This window comes from Balaenoptera acutorostrata, chromosome 13 (assembly GCF_949987535.1).
Source record: "Balaenoptera acutorostrata chromosome 13, mBalAcu1.1, whole genome shotgun sequence".
In the NCBI taxonomy this organism is placed as follows: Eukaryota; Metazoa; Chordata; class Mammalia; order Artiodactyla; family Balaenopteridae; genus Balaenoptera; species Balaenoptera acutorostrata.
This window is the reverse complement of record NC_080076.1, coordinates 22,366,192-22,393,550: the sequence shown is the minus strand read 5'-3', so window position 1 is coordinate 22,393,550 and position 27,359 is coordinate 22,366,192. Positions and strand designations below refer to the sequence as shown.

The following is a 27,359-nucleotide window of genomic DNA, read 5'->3' as shown; positions in this document are numbered from 1 at the left end:
TTCTCAAGAACTTGTCATATAACGCCAGGGATGAACTAATGGGCATTTAACAAAAACGTTTTTTTTTTTAACTTATAAAATGTAAAGAGTTACACAAATTTAGAAGAATATATACATATATACATGTATATTTATCTTTTTCAAAGGAGAAATTACACTATAACCTTTTACTAAATGTTGTCTGAATAATAAGCTTTCCTTGGCAAAGTTTATCGCTATAGTCAGTTTGGTTTAACATCAGTATTACACATTCTACTTTGAGTGATCATTTAAAATAATAGTTATAAGTTACAAAATTGAAGGAAAAGTGGTAAGTAAACTGAATTAGAGTTAGCAACAATTCTGGTTGTTACAGATCTTCTCAGGTTTAACAATATAATATATGACTTATGTGAGGAAGGGTTATGAAAGATATTTTTAACTTGACAAGGTACCTCTAAATATAACCCACCTTGCATCGAAATGCCCCATTTCCATAACCTTAATTGCTTTCTCTTTCTTTTCTTTCACTCCCTCTCACCTCTGTATTATTCTTTTAAAGTGTGTTTTTCATCAAAGGCTGCCTACATTCTATCGTTATTGCCTAGAAGCCTATAGTGAACATCTCAAAATTTGTGTCTCTTGAAACAACATTTTTTCCTAGCTGAATTGTAATTACTTGAGAAATCTAAGGTGTCTGCAGGTTGCAGTAAGCTAGACAAAGAGACCCAGCTTCATTTGCCAAAATACCAGCTGTACTGCGAGGGCTAATTTTCTTCCTATGATGAATTCTACAATGTGAACGATATGTAAGGTCACTCAATATCAGGAAGGGGTAAGGAACACAGCTTACAACCCAGCACTTTGGGCTTGTTTCTGTCCAGGAGAACAGAGTTTGGTCAGCACACCAGCCCACCTTGGGAAGTCTGCTCGTTGAAAAGATACAAACAGGTGTGTTAGAGCCAGCATTGCGTATGAAAATATTATTTTGATTAATTTGATCAGAAAAAAAGAGAGGGGTGGGGCCGAGCTGACTGAAGCAAAGGCAAATGACTGTTAAGTTTTCCGGACTCTTAGGAACCTCTTTGCAACAGGCAGTAGAGTGAAGTGATTTAGACTAGAGCGTAGACACTGGAGCTGGACAACCTTGGTTCAAATTCCAGTTCCTCTTTTTACTGGTGATATAGCCCTGGGCAAGTTAGTGTCCCTCAGTTTTTCCATTTCCAATAATAGGAACAATAATATGCCTGGTCTCGTGTTTTGTATGATAATAAAATGCGTTTGACATATTTTAAATACTTAGAACTTGGCATGTAATAAAAACTCATGAAATGTGAACTATTACAATTGTCTTTTTTTAATACTCTGAGTGTAGGAGGTTGTTCCTTATTGGAGAGAGAGAGAGGAGATTTAGAAAAGTTCACCAAATATTTTTAAAGATGAGCTTAGGGAAGCCTGGCTCTTCCCCTAAACTGCAAGGGCAAATACTGCCCTTCCATACAACACCCCCTGGTGTCTTTGTTGGAAGCAGTCCCTTGGTCTTATAGGAGAGGACAAAATTTTCTCTACCCTTCGAGGTTGTTTTGGCTGGTTTATTCATTACATTGACATGAGACGGATTAACAAGAGAAAAACAAATTTCATTGCATATGTACGGGAACCATACAAAGACAATGAGAGACTCCTCAACTGTAAGGCCATTGAGGCTTATGTGCCCTCCTGAGCTGAGAAGAAGAGGGTAGGGATCTGGGGCTCCAAAGGGAAGAAAGACGATTCACAGGAAGTTGGGGAGAGCAAGTGTTTGGTAAACAGATGTTTGCCAGACCATGCAGAGGCAGTGAGACACGGAGAGGACTCAGAGCAGAGAGGCCCCGTGGCGCTCCCCACCGCTTACCACTTCTAGCCTGTACTCTTTAGATTTATCTCTGGTGATAGTTCTCTTCCTGGGCCAGGTCATCTATCTAAAGTCTTTCAGGCAGTTAAGGGCGGGGGGGTGGTAAAAAGCTCTTCCTGAGTCTTTTCGGCCTCTATTGTCTTCAGCTCAACATAATCCGCATGCCAGAGTGGCACATTTCGGGGAGGCTCATTCTGAATCCCTTCAGTCCGATCCAACACCTTGATGGCTGGCAGGCTTGATTTCTTATAGACGTACAATTGATGGTGTTAAAAGATAAACTGAAGCATATATAAAAATTTAAGAGTTTATTTGAGCAAAAATCTGTTTGAATTAGGCAGCATCCAAACCAGCAGATAGAAAGGAGCTCCGAGGAACTGTACAAAATTGAAGACTTTTCTAGGCAGAAGGGAGCAGGAACAAGGAGGTTATACTAGGCAAGAAAGTGGATTGGTTATTGCAAAGTTACTCCCCTTTAGGGGATGACAAGGGTCTATCCGACAGATTACCTAACTAGTGCTGAAAGGGTGATTCCTGATTGACTGGTTTAAGATTCTATATTTCTGGGAGAGCCAAAACTGTAATTAAGTCTTGGTTTGGTGACCTGGGGCTTAGCATAAGTGACTCCATTTTGAACCTATTGTCTTTCTTTGAACAGTGCTTATGAACCTACTAATAATTTGGTTGACCTCTGATCGTCACTCTTGAATACCTGGTTTGCTGTTTGAACAGTATACTATTTATGTCATCCCTGACCAGGTGGTCCCAACGCCTAGCTCCCTTGAGGTCACTTCATTCCACTATGGGTGCAGCTCCCCTTCTTTGCAGCCTGTATGTGTTGCTAGGAGAAAAGGAAAGATGAATCAAAACTGTGGCCCCCTCCCTGTACAACTGTTACCTATATTTTCTCCCTCCCTTAACACTCCACACAATCATATTCAAAGATTCCACAGTTAACTCAGCCTTGCAACTCCCAAAGCCCTTAAAGCTTTAGGGAAATTGATTTAAAATATGGTTGAAGTCTGCTTCTTATTCATTTATCTAAAGACAAGCATATTCTTTGCAGAATTAAAGAGTTAGCTAGTGATTGGACCTTCTGAAAATAGAGAAGGCAAGAGATAACTCCATTGTCTTCTGGACCAACCTCAGACCAAAAGTTGAAATGACTGTGTAATGCACATGTTAGAAATATCCTCTTGGTCTGCTTTGGGTTGATTCGCTTAATTTATTGGCATTAAAAAACAGTCTTCTGCTTTTCTAATATCTTGTATAGAGGCCTAATTCCACATATTCATGACAGAGATTCCAAGACAAGAACAATGTAAATTTGTCCCTTCTTCCCATCCTAGAATATCACTAGCTGTGAAGTTCCAACAACTTTTTTATGTTTGTCCACTATTATCTGCTTTGTACTCACCAAAATAATCTCCCTCCCCTGATCAAAGCACTACTTATGTTGTTATTTATTTATTTGGTTTGAATTATTTGAATGAATATACCTGTTGTTTCTAAATCAAATTAAATCAGTCAATAAATCAGTTGACAAGCAGTATTGGTTACAATGGCTACTATTTAAGGAAAGATATTAAACACCTCTGGCACAAGAAAATTGCAACAGAATAAAAGAGACTGAGAATTTCCTAAACATTTAAAGACATGATAATTTTTTGATTAAGATATAGGGAGAGGGGGCTTCCCTGGTGGCGCAGTGGTTGAGAATCTGCCTGCTAATGCAGGGGACACGGGTTCGAGCCCTGGTCTGGGAAGATCCCACATGCCACGGAGCAGCTGGGCCCGTGAGCCACAATTGCTGAGCCTGCGCGTCTGGAGCCTGTGCCCCGCGACGGGAGGGGCCGCGATAGAGAAAGGCCCGCGCACCGCGATGAAGAGCGGTCCCCGCACCGCGATGAAGAGTGGCCCCCGCTTGCCGCAACTGGAGAAAGCCCTCGCACGAACCGAAGACCCAACACAGCCAAAAATAAATAAATAAATAAATAAATAAATAAATAAATAAGAAAATCCTTAAAAAAAAAAAAAAAAAAGATATAGGGAGAATTTTATGTGTGTATAGCAGTTAAATTAAAAAAATAGGATTTTTAACCAATCACTGAAAATATTGCCTATATATGGAATATTTTACCTATATATAATCTTTTTTAGTATTTGGACACACATGTACACATACAGTCATGTATAAGTAAAAATCATACAAGAACTGAAGTTGATTTTGCTATGCTTGGGTTTCAGTTCAAATAATAACATGAAGTCAAAAAAATGTGTGATAGGAAAACTCAGAAAACATCAGACATAGAAATGAAACTGATTGTTAAGGTATATCAAAGGGAATTTTTAATATCATAGTGACTCCTATAAAGCAGGAGTAAGGTCGGTGACCTCCTGATACATCTCTGTGAAAATGGCTGCCCCACCACTTTTTTCCAACAATAGTAGGTATCAAATATGTTAGAGCAAAAGAATAACAAATCATTCACAGATTGCTTTAAGCCACCTAATACTCTGTGTGTTTAGGTGTCCTTTAGAATGTAAAGAAAGTGAACAACTTTTTGTCACTGGAGCTTAGCTATCACATAAAATAATTTTTTTAGTATCAGTTAGTGATTCATAGAGTCCTTGCTATATATTAAGCTTTTTGCTAAATACTTTGCAGACATTAATCCCTGAAATAGGCATTACATGCACGTATTGAGATACAGAGAGGTTCAATGAATCAAGCAATGTTACAAAGCTAATATAAACAGAGTGGAAATCGAAATTGAGGTTGGCTTAATTTAAAGTGTCCAGCTAAACCACTGTTCCACTATTCACATCATCACCTGATGCTGTGTCTCACTGGTACAATGACATGAACATTGACGTATGGCTCTGGTCTCACTCCTCTATAAATGTTCTCAGTTGCACTTAGCATCAGCACACAATAAATACTAAATATTCAGAATTGCATGAGAGAATAGGTAGGTCCCTCTTCCAGAGACTGTCTTGAGAAGCTAAAGTGTCACTAACATGAATTATTTTACAAAACACATGCTCATGTCATTTTCAAATGCTTAAAGAATGCACAGAAACACAGCTTTATAAACATGCCGAACCATGGGCTTCTTGGAAACCAACTTAACACGCAAACCTGCCAGGTGAAAAGTATTTGCTCTGGGCAGATAGTTGAATCAAGAACCAAGACTGTGAAAGTGTTAAATCAGTCTTTTAGTCATATGTGAAGGCATGCCCCAAAGCCCAGTATTTTTCATGGCCAGACAAAAAGGATACGAATAAATCTTTTTTTTCACTTTGAGATATGGAATGGCACCTGTAACATTCCTTTTAGGAAAAAAAAGAACTCACGTAAATAAGATGGATGAAAGACAGAGTTGAAATAACCAAAGGAGGTTTCTGTCCATAGCAATAAAAATAATTAACAATTACACAAAGTAGGACTTCTTAAATCTTTCCATTGGGATGGCTAATCATTTCTTAATTTAAAGGAAATCTTTACATAGGGTTCAGTAAGGGAAATGTTCACTAAAGATGGGCCCCTGGTGTGAAATGCTAGGCAAATAGATGTGAAAACTTTGGTGTTAGTTGATGGACATATAGGTCTAAGTTGAAGGCAGTTACCCCGTCCTCCCTCACCCAATAATTAAAGTTGATAATACAAATGAAAGCAAGGACTAATCAAATATTTCCTAAGTATTCTTTCTTCTACAGCATGTACCAGCTTCAGGGTAGTCAAATTAGAACACGACACGGTCATACCTAACAGAGTCAGACATATGGTAGAGCAATAAATTCATATTGAATTGAATTTGAATAATCCAGTATCAGCAGGAAAGAAGAATGATCAACAGATTTAGTCATTTTCTCCCAATTTTCATTTATATTCTCAGTGGTAATACTGTACTTCTATTAGAAATAAACACTCCTAGTTTTATGATGATTTATATTTTTGTGCTTAATAGGGAGTGGCAATAAACCTAAATTTTATATATAATCAGCCCTCTATATTCACAGATTCAACCAACTGTGAATCGAAAATATTAAGAGAATAATCCAGAGCGTTCCAAAAAGCAAAATTTTAATTTGCCACGGATGGGCGACAATTTATATAGCATTTACATTGTATTTACAACTATTTACACAGCATTTACATTGTATTAAGTATTATAAGTAATCTAGAGATGATTTAAAGTATATGCGAGGGTGTGTGTAGTTTATACGCAAATACTACACCATTTTATGTAAGGAAATCCAGCATCTGAAGATTTTGGTATCTGCAAGGTGTGGGAAGGGGGTTGGTGGTGGGTGAGGGGATTGTGGGGGTAGGGGGGCAGTCCTGGAGCCAACCCCCATGGATACAGAGAGGGACTGTATATAACTGTTTCCTTTTTTTTTTTTTTAATTTTTATTTATTTATTTATTATTTTTGGCTGTGTTGGGTCTTCGTTTCTGTGCGAGGGCTTTCTCTAGTTGCGGCAAGCGGGGGCCACTCTTCATCGTGATGCGCGGGCCTCTCACTATCGTGGCCCCTCTTGTTGCGGAGCACAGGCTCCAGACGCGCAGGCTCAGTAGTTGTGGCTCACGGGTCTAGTTGCTCCGTGGCATGTGGGATCTTCCCAGACCAGGGCTCGAACCCGTGTCCCCTGCATTCGCAGGCAGATTCTCAACCACTGCGCCACCAGGGAAGCCCTGTTTCCTTATTTTATAGCAGGAATTCAACTGTAATTCAAGGCATGGTAGGGTCACTCCATTGTAATACTCTAGCCTTTATGATGTCTCACCATCGTTGATCAATATGGCACAATCATATGTGCAAAGCTAATGAATGATCACTGCTATTGTAAAGCTTGGGGACTTTATATCCCCAAGGAATTCACACAAGAGATTTTTGGCGATACCGTTTTGCCTACGGAGTCTTGCATTTTTAAAGGAAACTCCTGAAGACCTAATTTTATTCCAGAGGATAAGTTTTTCTTGGGTTATAAAAACGTCTCTGAAAGTCTGATGGAACACTTGGCTTAGAGGACCTTTTTTGTTGTGCTTAAAGCAAGTTATACGGGTTGCACTCTGCCTTGACGTAGGCTCTGTTGTTTGTAACTGTTCCACAGTTCCTGGCCACATCATCTCTCCTAGCTCTACTTCTTGATCGTTTTCATCTTAATATGAGGTCATTTACTAGAAAATGTGTATTACTTCGTTGTGTTTAGACAGTGCTGAGGGTTTTCCATTGTGTTCCTATTGCACCTTGGAAAAAATCTTCTACCAATCCCTCATACTTTCTAATGACAGAAAGCTACTTTTATAATCTCATAGCCTACTTGGTCACTTTAAATGAATTCTTTCAGCTTTATGAAAGAGGCCTGATTGATAGGTCTACTGCAGGTTTGCACTTTAAGGAAGGCTGTAGCTTTTCTTCCTTCTTGACCTGATGAGGATGCCTGTAAGAAGCCATGAAGTAGATGAGAATTACCTTAATTCAGTACTTCAATAAATGTTATTGAGTGACTGTAGAGTTGTAGCCAAGCTAGATACTGAGCTTATACTAGTGAAAAAAAATCAAAATACTGTCTATTCACGTTTGTTACCATTTAGTGGGGAAAACAGCTATAAAACGAATAATTAAGTTAATGAGTACCTAATTACAAACAATGCTAATGACTGGAAGGAAAGGTACGTTTGAGAGGGATTCTTCTTAATGTTGCTGGGGGTTAGGGAGAAGTTCCTTCTGGGGGTGCTGTTTAAGCTGAGACCTCAAGGATAGTTTTGGGGAGGAAAGATGCCCTTACAGACAGGAAGAATATGCAGGTATGAAGATCCAGTGGGAACAGGCATAGGTGAAGAAAGACCAGAACACAAAGGCTTAGGTGTCCACACTCTTTTTTTTTTTTTTTTCTCCCCTAATGGTATTCTGGAACATCTACCCTGGACTTCAAGACCTCCACAAAGGCACTCATGTCTATGAGTGATTGTTGAAATTGGTGTTCTTTGTGGGGCAGATGGAAGAAAATCCTTATTCTGCCATGTTGGTGATGACACTCTAGCGTTTTCCAAACCTTGTCTTTATCTTCAAGGCAGTGAGAACCACAGAAGTGTTTCATATCAAAGGTATTCAAAGAGAATCCTTTTTACTACTTTTACTAATCAGAGATCCAAGTTTCTGAGTTGCTTACTGGTTAGGGAATACCAGGCGAAATTATTCTTGGCCCACGCCTGTGTAAATTTAAATCAATAGAGCAGCAATTTGGACCCTGGGTTGACTTTGGAAAGAGAATAGCCAATGGAAGGAATATAACATATCTCCTTTAGTTTTAGTTAAAGGAATCCAGCTTTAAAATACTTTGAAAAACATTGTAGTTGTTTACTCTGGATGATTCCCATATTTGTGACTGATGAACCATATTTGTCCCAAACTTCATAAAATTTTTTTTAGCAACTTGTAGAAGGGCTGTTAGGACTTGGGGGTCAATGAGACAGCAAGACAGAGGAAAATTTCTTACAAATATATGTGGAATGACACTCCAGAGAATATATGGGGAGCAAACACTTCTCATTAGATATTGATGAGTGATAAAGAGAGTACAGGAATAAAATAGTCACAAACTTATTTCTACTATTACACGATGAATGCCATATTCTGTGACACAAATAACATAAATCTTCCCAAGAATGAAAACCCTCTAAGCTTTGGGGGCTATGTGTTGAATTTCCCTGAAGCCTTTGGATAATTTCTGGCAAGACCATTCATGTGCAGTATTTGGATATGTTCTCAAGCTGTATATTCACAGTTCTCATTTATTTCTTGCCAGTCTTCAAAGCAGAGAGGGACGAGCCAGCTCAGTGTTTACTCATGCCTCTTCAGTGGTTTTGTACAATCCTCTTCTCCGTTCTGCCTAATAACATGCTGCTAACGTTTTACTTAATCTTGAAAGCAGCTCAGAAATAAAAGGACCATATAAGCCTTCTGTTTATAGTGCCAATCAATTGGAGCCTTCAAGCAATTATTGACTAATTAATAGTTATCTCTGGGAAAACGGAGAACTTACTAGGGACTTATATGTGGAATTAAAGCTAGTTGCCTTCACATAATTCTACTGTGGTAGAACCAACATAGATAAGCTCTAAGATACTGCTCGAAGTTTATAAATATTATTTGATAATAGTTTATAAGGGGAAAAGAGAGAGTCCTTGCTGAATTCCTTGTTAATAATCTACTGATTTGATCCGCACCCTTGCAGGTATGCTTTTGGCAAAAAATCCAACTTTTTTTTTTTTTTTTTCTCTTATGTGAATCCCAAACTCCCAACTCATCCCACCACCACCCCCTGCCGCTTTCCCCCCTTGGTGTCTATATGTTTGTTCTCTATATCTGTGTCTCTATTTCTTTCTTGCAAACCCTTTCATCTCTACCACAGATTTTAAAAATCCAACATTTTTTAAAATATTTTTTTCTATAACAAAATAGCATAATTCTCTGAAAATAATTTAAAGACCATGCTTTATTAAAGAAAAGTGAAATGTGGAATTCTGTTCCAGGGTTTCTTTGTACAAAATTATCTACAGATTTACCTTGGCTTAAATATATTATATTATATATTTTACTTTGTATAAAATATTAATTTGTTTTCATTTTCTTCATTCAAGCTCTAGGTCAACACTGTCAGGTATAAGGAAAACTCAGGACCTCAAAAGCATTAGCATGACCAATGACAAGGCTGTGAAGTGTGGATGTTCATACTTCCTTTTATAATCAGCAAATTATCAAATGCTCTAGGGTACTGAATATATGTTCAGCCAAAAGCTAGACACTGGAGAGGGCGAAAAAAGTATATAAACAATTTTCCTGTCCCAAAGAAGTTGAGAATATGTGAGAGAATAGTATTTTTTTAACAAGCTAATCATAATTTTGTACTTCTGGAGCCTAGCGTTGGCAAGAAGATGCTTGTTTCCTGAATCCTAGTTCTGTCTCTGTAAGCAGGGTGCAAGTGTTGAACGTGTAGAGATCAAGTTTTGCAGCTGTGGTTTTTGAAACATTTAAGCAGTGGCAAAGCATGGACACTGACCGTCAGAATGGATGTGGTCATCAGCAACCCTTGTGGTCTTACCAGCACCCTGATTCCCGGTATCCCCAGCTGTAACCCTGATATCTGTGCTCAGCACAGAGTAAGTACTTGATAAATATTAGTGCTTAATTAAGCTCTACAAAGCAAGATATACAGATAAGTCTTTACCATCTCTGGGTAACCAAAAAGGAGTTTATAATCTAAGAGTTGCTTTTTTTTTTTCCTGGTTAAAACACCATTAAGCTATTAGAGTAATGGATTATACACTGTCGATTACAAGTAGATAAACATCTTCAAATAGGCCGTTTCTTTAAAAATCAATACTGAACCCAATTCAGCCAGCATTAAAAATATTCTGCAGTTATATTATCAAAATGTTGATGTTTTAGCCAAACTGCCAAGAGAAAATTTATTTTTTATTTATGGAAAATTCCTACCATTGCTTCAAATTGGATATAATTTAAAAAAAAAGAAACATTGATTCTATCCAGAAACCAACCCCACTTAGTACTAAGCTTCTATGACCTAAGAAGGTCATAACATTCTATGCATTTTTGAGGTTTTTATAATTAAAAAAATAATGCATGTTCATTATAGGAAAATAAAATACATTTGATTTTAAAAAGATAAAATTATCAATTTAACTACCATGCATATATAAGTACCACTGACATTTTGGTATATCAATATAACCTTCCAGGCTTTTAAAAATAAATTAAAACAAAACAAAATAAAATAATAATGTCAATCCAAACTGCTTTTTTTCACTTACATTATGAACATTGTTCCCACAACGTAATTCTTATTGGCCACAGGAAATAGAGTTATGAAATAACTTTCTTTCCACAGTTTTCACTTTTAAACGCAAGATCTCATTATTCATGTCTTACTGCTTTCATGACTAGTAATGCCTTAAAATAAGTTCATGAAAATGCATTTGATTGGTCAAAGTGTGTACACATCTTTAAGGTCTTCACTATCCATTGCTAAATTGCTCCTTTCAAATTCTGAAACATCTCTTAAGCAGCTCTGTAATCGTTGAAAGAGCTGGTACTTGAGAGAAAATAAATGGAAATACTTTTTCATTTCCTTCTTTAGTCTTTTATTTATCGATTTTCACCTTTGCCATTATTTTAATCTGCAGTGACAAAAGGAACATGTTTAAGATAAGACAAGAATGGGGCCCCCAATTTTCCCAACTGCTCTTTTCAGTTTGGATCTGGAATCGAAACAATAATCACGAAAAATAACCAGATCAATAGTTCTCTAAGGCACTGTGGAAGGAGCTTCTTCCAAAGCAAGGTAGGAAGCCTCTTTCAGAAGTCTTAGGGTTTCATTTAATATAATTATTTGGTATTTCCTCTTCTTTTCTTTAAGGTCCTTGGTCAAAACTAGCTGAAAAAGGACAGAAAAGTTTATTACCTGGTGAGCTTTTCGGGGACTTGTGAGATAGAAGTCTGATGCCGCCAGTTAGGTTCCTAGTGGATCCATACTATGAAAGCTCACTCCACTGACCCCCTGCTCCCAGCCAAACTGCAGAAGCATTGACTTTGTCAGCGGCTTGAGCAGAGCAATAAAAGAAACTAGAGTTAAATCCTCACCGCTGGGTTCCTTGATAGAAATAAGGACGTGGAAATGAGAAAAAGGCAGTTTAAATCACTTAATAACATATTAAAGGACAAATTTTATTTCTACTGTCAAGGCTCTATTTATTCAGATTAAGGAAAGTATTATCATATCTAGGTTTACCCCTTCACCAAAATCCTCAAGGAGACTTATTCAATCATAGGTTCGTGGTTGAGTCTACAACTACGTTTTATGTATTTAAGTCATCTGTGGAAAATATTTTTTTCACTCCCTCTCATGTCTTAACCAAAACATTCTTGAAGCTGAGAAGTTGGCCTAAGCTTCTTCTCAGATATCCACTTCCCCACTTATTGAGCTTTTCAGACGCCAGTGTCCAGCCAGATTTTGAAAAGGCCCAAGTCAGAATTTTGTGAAGTAAACAAATTGATTGTTCACATGGTGCAGCCTGTATCCTTCCCTACCCCAAACTCCTTCAGCAGGAGGCTCCCACTGGTGCCAAGAACACAAATCATTAAAGTCAAGACTTTGAAGTCTTTTATCAAGAAACTGCCTTTTAAACTGGAAATGTATAGTTTTGTCTGTTATCTATTAGTTGCTAACGCTTTTATCTTTTCCTTCTTTTTGCTTTACATTTTTTAAAATCATGATTAAACATAATTAAAACATAAGCATGTACTCATATAACCTGATATTAATGCATTAATCTTAATATAAACTTTTAACCATCTATCGTAGAGTTTCTTAACCCCCTCACTATTGATATTTGAGGCTGGATAATGCTTTGTTGTATGGGGGGCTGGAGAGGGGACTTTCTGTGATTGTAGGATATTTAGCAGCATTCCTGGACTCTACCCACTAGATGACCACCCCTTACCCATTTTGATAGCCGAGCCTATGTCCAAACATTGTTTAGTGTCCCCTGAGGGGCAAAATCGTCCCTCTCCGGTTGAGTCCATTGGCCTATAGAGAGTAAGGCACTAACTCACTCTTCCAGTCTTGATTAAGGTACCTGAGGGATATGAACACACAGAAACTCCTGCTCTCAGGTAGTGTATATTCCAGGGCATGTGAAAGATCTTGGAATGTCAGAGAAAATCTGCAAGGCCATATATTTCAGTGCAAGAGGTCAGGTCAGGCTACATATCACATTTATGTTCTTGGACAAAATAGGGAGTGTTTGGCTGGAAGGGAACTCCAAAGGGCCATTTCTTAGTTTATTATTTCACCTCTTTAAAGAAAAGTATAGTTACACTAAATCATAACTCTAGAAAAACGCTAAGAAAGAAGACAGCCTGGATGAGTTTCAGGTAAAATCTTGTGCCTTGTGGATGGCATTAGATCAAGAACTGACCCACGTGTGGCTGGTTCTTTAAAAATGGTTCATAGGATGATAGGTGAATTTAATTAAACACTTTAATATTGGTTATATTATTTACATTTTCTATATAGTTTAAAAAACAACTAGCATCCTTTTTTTTAAGAGTACTATTTCCCCACGTTTTTTTGTTATTTGCATGTAGAATTCCACGTTGTTACCATTTTTTTGTAATTTTTGTTTTATATTGGAGTATAGTTGATTAACAATGTTGTGCTAGTTTCAGGTGTACAGTAAAGCAATATTTCCTAACTTCTTAAAATAGCAGTGGAAACAAAATTTAGACATGAACAAAAGCCTAAAATCATCATATAGATTTAGCTCACTGAAACTTTCTTATATTTTTTTCAGATTTAGTTTATTCTTAGTGTGATCTAAGATTACTGACCTTTCTAGAATTGATATAAATGCCCTAAATGGTTCTTCAAAATAGTTATAAAAAATAATATAAAAAAGAATGCAAGTAAGTACCTTTCCTTGCTCTTATTATAAAATTTGCCTCTACCGAACACAAACCTTATATTAAATCACAGAGTTACAATATAGGTAACTATTTTTAAAATAGTTTAGAAATGTTTTGGGGTTGGGAGAGAGAGAAAAGAGAAAAATTTTTAAAAAAATAAAAATAAAAATGGTTCAGAATGAGAATGACTCTGTCAGCAGAGGTATTCAGGCCCCCATTTTAAGATGCTGTTTACTCATTCTTGTCTCATATCACTTTGGTTGTTTTTTCCACGCCAGGAACCCCAAGTCCTCCTCTTGGTTTGGACTCTCCCCTCACATCTAGGTATATCTTAGTGATGTCAAGGCGCTGACTTTACACTGTCTATTGGAGAGGAGATGGGAACTGAGGCCTCCTTGCTCCTTTCCTGTTACTGCCATGATCTTACTTTGGCTTTATTTCTCCTCACCCTACATTGCACTAGGCAGATTTCTCGGTCTTCTGCTTGTTTGAGAGCTTCTTATTTGGGGATCACCTGGAGGACTGAGGAAGACAGGATTTTCTCCTCTAAAGACTTTAGCTATGGATGTACCACTTTCCTCTTTCAATTCTTCTCCTGGGTCATCCTGCCAATGTCTCCTGCATCACCTCGAGGCTTGGTGCATCTCCTGGAAGGATGAGCAAATTAAAGTACAAAAATTTACAAGCATATAGTTCACATGTTATCGACTAACAAGTCTTTGCTTAAAAGAGGATCATCTCTTTCCAGGACTTCTGTATCCATTTCTAAAGAAGGCCAGGACCTCCCATAACTGAACTGAACTCCTTGGGAACCCCCATAGTTCTCAGTTGGACTAGCTCTTGAAATTTCTGATGGTCCATGGAAATGAACAGTCATTTAGTCAGTGGGTGCTAAAACTTTGTCTTGGGTTTAGTTGGGTCACACCTTGATCCTCATTAGAACAGTTTCCCTAAAATCTATGTTAAAATTTTCAGACCAAATTATTTTTTCTATTTCAGATATGAAATTTCCTTTTCCTAACTGAACTTACTTATTATATAGACACATTTGTTCTCCCTGCTGCTCTTAGAAATGTGTGTCTCCTTTGTCCAAAATTACATACTCATTCCAAAACGTGCCCACTGTCCATTTAATACCACAGAGGAACCCTTCGCTTGGCGATTCAACCTCCTCCAAGTGAAAGTCCTCACTTTATCCCCCCATCATTACCTAGCAGTGTTTTTTAATAGTATGTGCATTATAACTACCTACAATCACATTTTATTGGTTCTGTCTCAGTTGGTATGAGATCATTTTTCAATCCAGTTACTTCAATCCAGTGAAGGTATAGATTTCTGGGGTAGATCTCTGAAAACACTGAAATTTACATACTCGTAAATCCATTAGCAAGAGCAAGTAAGGATATAGGACCCAAGTGGTAGTTGCAGGACCTGAGGTTCTGAGTTCCAAAGTTCAGCCGTAAGAAATCTCATTCAAGAAATGTTTTTCCTTCTCATTCTTCTTTTGGACGCTTCTTTTAAAAGCAACAGATTTAATACCAGCATTTTGATCCATATTCAGGCACTTTTAAGAGGTTATAACCTTTACAGACTAGAGCTTTCAGGGAATGGTGTATGTTTTATAACCATTGGCTTCAATTTGGACTACTCAGCCCTTAACTTCTTTTGGGAATAGATCTAGAAGGTAACAGTCTCCTGTTCACTTCATTTATTTATAGTGTTCACCTAATAGTGACCTTTCCAGGACAGCCTTCTACCCATAAGAATTTCCAAGTGATAGAACTTACATCCTGCTACAGGGTTACAGACACACTCACCCAGGAAATATATTTCAAATGTAATGTGCTCAAGTAAACCAGTCTGTGTGTTGCTATTTCAAATGATGGTCTAAATTATGTCACCCCTCTAGTGAGTTCAACAGTGTTCTTAGAGCACATTGAATGTGTAGAGACCTTAGGAATTATTTAATCTGATAATTCTCGAAATCTGATCCCCAGGCCAGCAGCAAGGGTATCACTAGGAGCTTGCCAGAAATGCAAATTTTAGGGTCCCACTCCAGATCTACTAAATCAAGAACTTTGGGGGTGGGACCAGACAGTCTGTGTTTTAATTAGGTCCACATGATTCTGATAGACACTCGGAACCAGTGATCGAACTTATTCTTTTTACAGTTGAAAAACTGAAACTTGAAGTAATGAAATGACCTGCTGAGAGACAGAGAATAGAGCTAGCTAGTTCTATTCATAATATCAGAATTGAGAACAAATCCTAATATTCTTTCAACTGTCCTGTACTGCCATTGTGGTTGCTCTCTATACATATGCAGGGTTGAAATCCTTGAATTTTTAACAGCTAGCACCAAATTCCTCCTTCATAACTACTTTTTGAGCTCAAGTCAATACTCTTTCCCTACTTAAATTTAAATGCTATGAGACACTCAGGAGTCTCCATGTTTGTTTTCTCCTGAGCTTCGCTTTCCTTGCTCAGATACTTTCCTTGCTCAGATTTTTTTTTTTTTAAATGCAACATACAAACTTTATTTAACAAAAGTAACAGGTAAAGTCAAACAGGCACTTACATTAAAAGAAAATCTGACTAGAAGAAATTTTAAACACCTTACAGTAACCTACTTGCAGTTGCTCTTAACTGAGCTCTGTTGCTGTGAAGAATACAGCTCATGCACAGGAATGGATGAACACTTTGTACATTTTTCAAGTATTCACTGAATACTACCTTATATACACATATACATTAAATTTGAAAAAGATTTAATTGATGATCCCCAGATATACTTCATTTTTGTTGATCTTTTGGAAGAGGTCGTCTAAAGAGAAGAATGTGTGGTTCTGGCTCATGAATCATGTAATGAACCCAGCCTAGACTCTGTTGGACACCAAGTCTCCTCCACTCCTCTTCAGACATCAGATGGGTTTTAGGTACTTGTTTGGAAAGTTCTCTGGGTAACATGACATGCCGGTACTCGTAGTGCTCATCGAAGCCACTTATTTAAAAAATCAGGTCTTCCTTTTCATAGGGGTTTTGTGATATTTTTTTTTTTTCCTGTTTTGTTTCATCACATGCTCTCCTGTTGAATGTGAATCTCCACAAGCACCAAGAAAGACTTGGAGAAATTCTTTTGTTGCCAGAAAAGTCAAGCTCAATGCAATTCCGTCTCTTAAAGTCAATTTGCAGGAGGCGTCTTTGAAACAGCCTATGAAATTGTGAGCAAATGAAGTTTCATCTTGCTGTTAACGAGATTGCCTTGCCAAACCTGTCAGCGCTGAGCTGACCCTTTTGTGTTATTCTGTCTGCTCCAGCTGGTGCCATTGGCTGTTAATCAGAAGTGTTTATACTTTTTCATTCTCACTTGATTTCCACTAGCCTGCTTGACTTGGTATTCAGCACTGCTTCATTACGGAGAATATTGTTGCAGCCCTGTCTTGACATTTCACTGTCACCCAGCAGTGATGGGTCAATATTGCTTCTCCTGCTCTTCGCAGAGTAGAAAATATGCGATCACACCAATTAGGTGCTTTAAGCATTTTTTTTTTTTTCCTGTTCAGTCTTCCTTTTAGCTGCCAAAACTGATCTAGAATTGAAAGGGAAGAAAAGGAATTATTGGAGATCAAACCCTTGGCTTAGGGTGCTAAGAAGATTAGCTGGTGAAATACCAAAATCTTTAGGAGGGCAAAGATCAAATCAGGAACTACGGAACCGATGTACCCTCCTCTGCTCTGCACAGTGGCAGCAAATGGAAGAATTGATCCTTTGGAAAGAGTTTGCAGGAACTCAAAGGCTATTATCATTAATGCTTTAAAGTGGGATATGGAGCAAAATGCTCTAGAGTCTTCTCGATATTCTCTTCTCTGTTTCATGATTGTGAGCATCTTTGCCAGGTTGAGGGGCAATGAAGAAATTTCAGAGCTCCTGAACTTGTTTGATTTCTAATAGCACTGAACCATTTGAATGTCCTTCCATTCATCTGTCTTTTTCCGCCTCCTCCTCATTCTTTTTGATAAATTTATTTATTTATTTTTGGCTGTGTTGGCTCTTCGTTGCTGCACGCGGGCTTTCTCTAGTTGCGGTGAGCAGGGGCTACTCTTCGTTGCAGTGCGCAGGCTTCTGGTTGCAGAGGCTTCTCTTGTTGCGGAGCATGGGCTCTAGGCGCGTGGGCTTCAGTAGTTTGGCACATGGGCTCAATCATTGTGGCTTGTGGGCTCTTGAGCACAGGCTCAGTAGTTGTGGTGCACGGGCTTAGTTGCTCCGCAGCATGTGGGATCTTCCCGGGCCAGGTCTCGAACCCATGTCCCTTGCATTGGCAGGTGGATTCTTAACCACTGCGCCACCAGGGAAGCCCTCATTCTTTTTTATAATATTTTTTTCCCCTGGCTTTTGGCATCTGTACCTAAGCAGCCTTATTAGCTTTACATGGTAGGCAACATGACGTTGGAAAATGTACACATTCTGGAGTCAGTGAAAATTTTGGATTTGGTAAAAACTGGGCCCTCTCAGTCAGTTTCATTAGCTTGTGTGGCCCTTAAGCAAGACATTTAACTTCTCTGAGCCTACTTACAGCTGTAAATTAGGCGGGGGGGAAAGCAAAATCAATAACATTTCATTTGGGTGTACTTATTTTTGCTCTTTACTATGTGCTGAGCATTGTGCTAAATGCTGAGACTAAGTAAAAACAAGAGGCATGCAAGAGGGCTAAGGAAGCAGTGAGAAGGCGACATAGTTCCATTCAAGCACCCCAATAGGGCTTCCTGATGGAAATGAGGTATCAGCTGAGTCTTGAAAAAAGAATGAGTTTGGGAGGTAAATATGATGATATGATGGGGAAGGAATTCCCAGCAGAAGATGGAGTCTAAAAATTGTGTGGAGGCCCAGGAATGCATGGAGGCTCAGACATAAGTTGTGAATGCCAAACTATAAACAGCTGATAATATGAAGCATAGAATGGATGGTGGGCAATGAGTAGTGGCCAGAAAAAAGCCTGAGGAGCCAGCTCCAGGCCTCTTGTGTGCGTTGTGGAGCTCAGACTCTGTTCTCTTGTGATGCGGAGTCAGTGTGGTCATTTAAATATGGAGTTTCATGGTCAGATGCAAATTTGACTATGAATTTTGTGTTTTCATGGATCCCTTGCATGGCAGTGGGATCCCTTGCATCCCTTGCATGCAGCTGGTGCATTGGAAGAAAGACTAGAGTAAGAGTGTTAGGAATGGTAGTGACCATAGGATGGTATGAGTAGTATGCATACTACTGCAGTGCAGTGCTTTCTGAACCATAGATCAGCAAACTTTTTCAGGGAAGGGCCAGCCAGGAAATATTTTGAGTTTTGTGGCCATATGGACTCCATCATAACTGTTCAACTCTGCTGTTGTAACGTGAAAAGCGCCGTAGACAATGCAAAAGTGAATAAGGGTGGCTCTATTCCAATAATCCACATTTGAATTTCACAAGTTTTCACGTGTCAAGAAATACTATTCCTCTTTTGATTTTTTTTCAAGTATTTAAAAGTACAGACAACATCTGGGCTCCACAGGCCATATGAAAATTGGCAGCAGTTACACTTGGCCTTTGTGTCATGCATTGCTGCCCCTGTCCTAAATAATTGCTCTCTTTTCCCCTATTTTCTCTGGTCATCGTACTATTATTTTTATGGTACTTAAAACCCAGCTTTTGAATAATTTAACAGAGGTATAGTTCTCACCCTTTTTTAATGACTTTTGCTTTTCTTTTCTGCTTTGTTTATGAAATTCTTTTCTTTCCTACAGTCATTAAATTATTTTCTTATAGTTCATTATTTCCCTGAAGTTGCAGGATTTTGTTCATCGCATTTAGGATTTCACCTGGAATACAGTTTTGAGTACAGGGTGAAATTGGAATCTGATTTGCTTTTTTTTCCCCTACATTGATAACCAAATTTCCCAGCTCCGTTTATTGAAAAGACCATCTTTTCCCCACTGTTTCAGAGTCGTACTTGTGTCCTCTGTCAAATTTATGTGTACACGTGAATCTGGTGCTGGATACTTTTCTTTTTCGCATCTGTCATATCATTTTGCTACTACTACACTTTCTAAATCATTACAGTTTCTTGATATTTGGGAGAGCAAATAGCCCAAACTTTTTTTTCCCAAAAGCTTTTTTGCCTTTTTAACCTTTTTATTTTGCATATGTGTTTTAGAAGTACCTCATCCTGTTGCTGCTAAAAACTCATTGTATTTTAATAGAGTTGTTTTGAATTAATAGGTCAATTTGGAGACAGTAAACGTTTTTACAATATTGTCTTCTTATCAATGACCATTGCACATTCCTTGGGTCTTCTTTATTCACTTTCAATAAAGCTTTGTAATTTCCTCTATAAAGATCTCGCCCATTGTTGGTTATGGTAATTTTTTTAAAAATTAATTAATTTTTGGCTACGTTGGGTCTTTGTTGCTGTGCATGGACTTCCTCTAGTTGTGGCGAGCGGGGGCTACTCTTCATTGTGGTGAGCGGGCTTCTCATTGCAGTGGCTTCTCTTGCTGCGGAGCATGGGCTCTAGGCACGCGGGCTTCCGTAGTTGTGGCATGTGGGCTCAGTAGTCGTGGCTCGCGGGCTCTAGAGCGCAGGCTCAGTAGTTGTGGCGCATGGGCTTAGTTGCTCTGCAGCATGTGGGATCTTCCCGGACCAGGGCTTGAACCCGTGTCCCCTGCACTGGCAGGCAGATTCTTAACCACTGTGCCACCAGGGAATCCCAGTAATTTCTTTTTAATGGGGTAACTTGCTTTTTAGTTTTTCTTTAGCTCATTTAATATTCTTTGAACTTTAATGTGTTAAAAATTCCTTCCCCTAGTGGATACATTGATTTGGGGATATAACCAAAAGTTATGCAGTGCCAAGACTGAGAAACAAGAGATCCTATTTTGGTTAAAATTAAGGTGGCATAATACTTTCAGAAAGAAAGTTTTTCATGTGGACCATAAACTTCTGAGTAGAATTTCAAAAAGGAAGCCCAGATATGTCATGATACATTGGTGGAGTTATTTGACCAAGTTGTGTTTTCTGAGGAAAATCTTACCTAGCTGTATTAATTTAGTAACTTTTAAAAGAAACAGTCTATTACTCTCTATATATTATTGAATGCTTGTTTGCATACCTACATAAATCTCTTATCATATGTTGGAGAAGAGGAAATTTCCCCCTTTATCCTTCTTAAATTCTTGTGGTTGGACACAAAACAAGTGAAAAAGGAACACATTTTAATTCGTGCTCCCGGAGGTCTTGTAGAAATAGGTGGCAAAAGCAAGCAGCCTTTATACATTTTACACAAAGGAACAATACATCTGTAAGGAATTGACAGGAAAAGGACAATTAGGTTTTGAGTGCCCAATTAGGGAAGAATCTAAACAGAATTTAGGCTTGGGAAGTAAATTAAAGAAGTCACAAGGTTTGTTTATACAGGCTTCTTGGCCCCAAATTCCCTGTCTTTGGCAATAAGCATGTCCTTCTAGCTCCAGATGCCAGGAGGGCACCTTTCACGTGGGAGATTCATTTTCTGCTTTCAGGAATACAGAAAGGAGGGTCAGAGTGTTCCTCCTGCACTGGCTGTTTCTTAAGTAACTAATTCAAAATAATCAATATGCCATTGAGACACATGTTGGGGTGACCTACCCCAGGCCCCAACACATACATGTGTGATTATCATTTAATTTACCTTCATATTACAGATACAAATTTCTGACATTTATATATCTGAGAATTTGACCTAACTTTGTAGTATACAGCTTCCTTTTTCCTGTGGAGAAGTGTTTATAGATTTCCTTGCTTAGCTGCCATTGTAAACATCGAATCTCTTGTTAGCTTGCTCTCTGTGACTGTCAGTCATCCATGTTTATTCAGTTTTTCTCTATGTATCTTGACTTCTTTTAGTTCTGAAGCCTCTAGTGGCAAATTGAGGGAGTTTGTCACTTTACCTTTTTCCTTCCTTTTAATTCCACATATATGTGACCTTTTCCTCTCTAAAGTATTGGTGAGTTATGAGGTTTTCAGTTAGTATTAACAGTTTCCCCAAATGCCATGGAAGTTTACATAAACTGCTCCTTTATATCATCAATTGTCATTTTAGAACTTGTAGGATTTCTCTGGCATACATGCTTGTGTTCTTAGATGTGTTTGCACTTCTGAATTATCACAGTTTTGTATATATTGTTCTGGTTCATAGTTTGCTTACATCAGATGCAAAATTAACTCTAAAATCTCTCTATTCCACAGTCAGATAAATACTTAAGTCCTGAAATACCCAACAAACATGTTGATCTGTAACTTCCACACTCTTCCTAGCTTCTCTTATAATAAAGTAATGGCTTTATCACTTCTGTGCACTACACACTTGCTCTTGGTGAATTTCACTTACTTTGGATGAATACTCATCATTGCAAATTTGCAAGGAAATTAAAATTAAATTATTCTCATATTTATGACCCTAAGGGGAGGTCTAATTCCTGATGGATACACTGTTAACATGAATATGTGATAATTTGCTGAAAGTTTTGTCAGTTTCCCCAATGCTTTTGTAGGTGTGGTAGATAAAATAGAAAGCCTTGGTTTATTTAGAGGATTGGACATATTTGTAAATGTATATTTTTCTGCAGCTTATATTGTTAATCAAACTTGATATTCTACTGTATTCCTAACTATTATTAATGTTCCCAAATGTCTGTGTCTGCTTCCCCATAACAGCAAAGTATAATTTTTTGACAGTGGAAAGAGAGTTCAATTATGCAGAATCTTTCTTTTAAGTGATCATTTTTCCCCTTCAACATTATGCCGACGATTTGAGTCACTGCCATAAAGAAATCAGTGACACCTGGTACAATATACACATCCTCCCTGCCAAGAATAACCTAAATTAAATAAATTGTGTACGTAATACAACCAGTGAAACTCTTCAAGTATATGTCTTTATTAAAATAATGTATTTTCACCAATGAGTTACCTTTGTTCATATTAGTACTCTAAGGAAATACAGTGCAAACATATAAAGAGATATAACATTTTTTACAATTAAAAAGGCTTATTTAACACAAGTGACTTATTTTTTATCCACTATTTATCATGATTTGGTTTATTTTGACTGTCAACACCTGACAGAGAGTACCTCCCTTCCACATGCCTAACATCTGTACGGTAAGGATTGTTTTGCATAATTAAGGGGTGTGGCTTGTTGTCAAAGTTAACTTGAAATATTATCTAAAGCTGGAAATATTGCTGCCTGACGTAATACATATTTTAGAGGATAGACAGGTTTTTCTTACCTATCAATCAGTAAGTTCCAAAAGTCATACATTTTTGTTGACAGGAAGAGATTACCTAATGGATGTTTTTAGATGAGTCAAAATTCAGTTCTTTTCAGCATGTAGCCTGCAGATCACTGCTTCAAAATAACCTGGGAAAAACCTTTAAAGTGCAGTTTCCAGGGACCAGCTCTAGACCTGCTTAATCAGAATCTCCAGGGATGGAGACTAGAGCAACCATATTTAAAATAAAATTACTGAAGGTGAACTAAAGCATTGCTAACATTTAAGGTGACTGTCTAACTGGAAAGAACTTTTGTGATGTAATGGTTCTAGTTCCAGCTCCAGCTGACTAGACCTGGGACCTTGGGCCACTCATTTATCTAGCTTCAGGCCTCTGCTTTCTTATCCACTAGATCAAGAAGCAGGAGTATATGATCTCTAAATCCCTCCCAGCTCTAATTGTCTTTAGACATTGAAAAAGTAAAGAAAAGGAGTATAGGAAAACTATTGAGATAGAAGAATTCGAATGTAGATTTCATAAAAGCCATAGAGAGCAAAAAGCAAAATAAAAGATAGTTTTACTTACAAAGTGTCTTTTTCATGTTATCTTTGTCATAACCACCAAAACCTTTGAGAAAACCTGAAAATATAGTGAAATTAACACACACCCACGAACACACCAGGCTTCATATGTTCTCTTAACTTAAATCATAAATTGATAAAGAATGGCATATATCACAAAAACTGCAAAAATATATCTAAAGTTAAATAATGAGAGAAAAAAAGAACAGACGGAAGCAATACCACAAATATTGGGCCTTATGAGAGATTTTTTTTCAATTCAGTAAAGGGTAGAACCTAAAAAGGATAAAAGCTAACTTTTGCTAGAGTATTTTACAGAAAAGAACATAAGCTTTTCTTTATTTAATTTATACAAATTGCCCTATACTTCATTTTTACCTTTTCATTTTGTGTGTATTTACTAAGAAATTCACAAATGTATTTTCTTCTGATATTTTCAACTTTGACCATAATTTATATCAGGGCTTATCTTTCATTGTCAATAATTGTTGGGCTTACAGTAGTGCTTGGAAATGTGTGAAAAGTAAAAAATGGTGGCATCCAAGATGATAAGTAGAAAAGTTCTTAAATAATTAGCTCAGCAGTTCTTCTCACTCACCACTGCTAGATTAATTTTTTTAAATGTATTTTCTTCATGTAACTCTGCTGTTCAAGAACCCTGGCATTTGAGGATCTCATAATCTTGTGTCATCGCATCAACACGACCGAATGTCTCCCTCCTCATCAACTTCATTTTCCCAACAAGCCAGTCCCATCTCTGATGATCAGCTAGTCAGTAATCTTCTCACGGAAGAGGCATGAGCTGAACCTCTGATAGCTTTTATGTGTATCAGTTACTATTTTATTCGGCTATAAGACACAGCTACAGCTTAACTAATAAGTGGTTATTTTTTTCCCACTCAGGAAGAAGTCGGGAGGAATGAAGATACTGTAATTATTTAAGCAATGGCCTGTCTTTCCCTCATGTTTGAAAAGTGACAGTTGCAGCTTCCCATTATTTCTGAGTTCAGAGTCCAGAGAACAGATGAGGGTTGTACCATCTGTGTCTGGCCCTTTGTAGCAGGAGGGAAAAGGTTTTACCAGAAATCCCCCTCCCCAGATTTCCACTTACATCTCATTAACCAGAATCACACATTATATGGCCACGTCTAGCTGCAAGGGAAGGTTGAAAGTCAAGCACTGGCTTTCTTGCTTTTATAGTGGGAGGCAAAAAAGAAGGGCATGGGGGATGGATTGGGTAGCCATTCAACAGCATCACTCATTTTTTTGCTTTGTTACATTTCATGCAGTCCTATTATACTTGTAATGTGCTCTACATGACCGTGGTGTAAACTGTCTCTTTAATTATGTTATATACTTTTCAAGAACAGAGGTTAGAGTTCCCTGTTTATATACCTCAAAGGGATTAGTCTGGGGAATTCCCTGGCGGTCCAGTGGTTAGGACTCCGAGCTCTCACTGCCAAAGGTCCGGGTTCGATCCCTGGTCAGGGAACTCGGGTCCCACAAGCTGCTTGGTGTGGCCAAAAAAAAAAAAAAAAAAAGAGGGATTAGTCTGAAGATTAGTCTGAAGTGAGCGCTTAATAAATGTTTCTTGACATATATTTAATACACACTGTTTTTAGGCAGTGTGGTTTATTATAAGGAGCTGAGGTTCTAGAATTAAAAAATGGAATTTGAGCCATTAATCTTCTACTTAATAGCTATACCATGGTTACCGACTTGTGGTATAACATCAACATCTCTGAGATTCATTTCCTTATCTGCAAACTGAAGGAAAACAATAAAAGTTACTTTATTAGGTTTGTTTCAGGACATAAACATTAAAATGCATGGAAAAGCATATTGTAAACAATTAAACACTAGGATGGAAAAAAATCATTGTTCTTAATATAAAATTTCTAATATTCTGGAAGAAAAATAGGTTAAGTGACAAGTTTGCAAGAGGCAGTGGAAGTGATTCTCTAATTGTTATATGACATTTCTTTCAAAGTGGTACAGCTAAACCAGGAAAGAGACAGCAATTACAACTAATAAGCCATTGCATTCAATTTGAAAGTCTTTCCCGACTGCTTCTACAGTCACTAAGATTAACTTGCCATTTCTTCTGATATTATTGCAGCAGCAAGTGGGAGAAAAAGTTGTGGCACTATAGGAGAAATGTAGAATTCCAGAAAATATAAGCTAATCAGAAGTCCTGCTCAGTATAAAATAAAGAACACAGAGTATGGCAAATTTACAATTACTTATGAACAGTAGCATTCAGTGATGTATTGGTGCTCTGAGTTAAATACTAAATAGAGAATGGAACTCATCTTCTCTCATTGCAGTAGGTGATACTTCTATCCCTATTATAGTTCTTTTACTGGGCTACACCCAATGGCTGGACTAGATCTGGCATATCAGAGAGTGACTGTTACCCGAGCAAGGACATCACCGATTAAGGACAACAGAAATAGTGACGTTGTAATTCAGCACTCAATCCACAGTTGCTTCTTTCTGAAACCCAATCTATAATCTTATGAAACTTAATGTGGGCTGTGGTAGGGGCTAGATGCATGGTGGTGCTATCAATTTAAGAAATTGGGGACTTCCCTGGTGGTCCAGTGGTTGGGAGTCCACCTTCCGGTGGGGGAGGTACGTGGGTTCGATCCCTGGTCGGGGAACTAAGATCCCACATGCCGCAGGGCAGCTGGGTCTGTGGGCTGCAGCTACTGAGCCTGCAAGCCACAGCCAGAGAGAGGCCCGTGCACTGCAGCAAAGAGCCCATGCACCGCAGCTAAGACCCGCTGCAGCCAAAAATAATACGAATAAATAAATAAGTATTAAAAAAATAAAAAAGAAATGGAACAAAATGTTATGGCTTACGTTATTCAGACCACCTATATTTTAATACTATACGGAATGCAGTATTTCACCTAAACTAATTAAAGTGTTCCAGGAAATATTTCAGTACTGCTTATTATGAATGTCTTCTGCAAATATTATTTCTATCACTTGATTTTCAAGAACAGTAGTAGAAACCACGAAGTGGTCAAATCCAGTCTCATCAAGTTCTTCGGCAGTCTGAAAATTCATCATATGTATATACATATATATGTATATGTGTGTGTATATATTTCTATATATATTTATAAATGGTTGGAAAGGAAGGTAACTATCAAGTCATCCTCTAGAAAATGAGTTAAATCTCTGGCACTTCAACTATTGTTTTACATGTTTTGACATATATATCAATGGCTTAATGCTACAAAACTTTATTTCTTAATCGTACAGTGTCTGCTTTGAGCCCATGCATCTCTCCGTGGGATCTGTCCCTCAGAGCAACTGGAATGTCCAATGCATTCCAGACTGCTTTGATCTTATGACATCCTGTTTTCAACGTGGGCTTCCATAATCTTTATGGCAGGGGAAGAGTAGCGCTAGAGGGTTGAGCATAGGGAATTTAATGTGTGAACCCAGATTTGACCCACGGCCAAACTAAGTCAAGGCTATTTCCAACTTCAGGAGGGTAAGAAAGCACCATCATCTGAAGATAACTGGATGTTTGTGAAGTGTAGTAATGCCTACAATAGGAACATAAATGTCGGTCCTTAGTGATTGAAATATGTGACATTATTTGATAAATCTCTCATCCACTGATGGCAGTTTTTAAAAATGTATCTATTATTTCTCACTTGGGATTCATCTGTTTGCCATGGAGTCCAGATGCATTCACATTGGATGTGGAACATGAATGTTATTTCCTCTTATATCACCACTTGAAATCTGACAGTCATTTCCAAGTGATGCATAAATTATCTGACCTTAGATGTGAATAACAATGGGATCTCTTCTGTAAGAATTGACATAAACAGGTAAAACTAAACAGTAGTTGATAAGTGAACCATATTAAGGTATATTTTTTTTACCATGTGAAGTTGTTGTGGTTTTTTTTTTGTTTTTTGTTTTTCTAATTTTGTGAGGGGGTTGAGAAGCTTTCAAACTTGGGAAACGGACTATATGAAATTAGCTAAAGTATTTAAATTTCTAGATAGCTTGTTTCTAAGATGTTAAAGCATTTCTTTTCATCAGTAAATCAATGTATTTTTAATGATGCAACATTTAAAATATCTGGATGTATATGGTGGAAAGG

At 37.8% G+C, this 27,359-nt stretch overlaps 1 protein-coding gene across 1 annotated transcript in view; it reads left to right on the top strand.

Moving 5' to 3' along the window:
- Positions 1–27,359, top strand: part of DCC (DCC netrin 1 receptor) — a 1,191,297-nt gene that overhangs the window by 247,285 nt on the left and 916,653 nt on the right. The gene's annotated exons all lie outside the window — the stretch shown is intronic.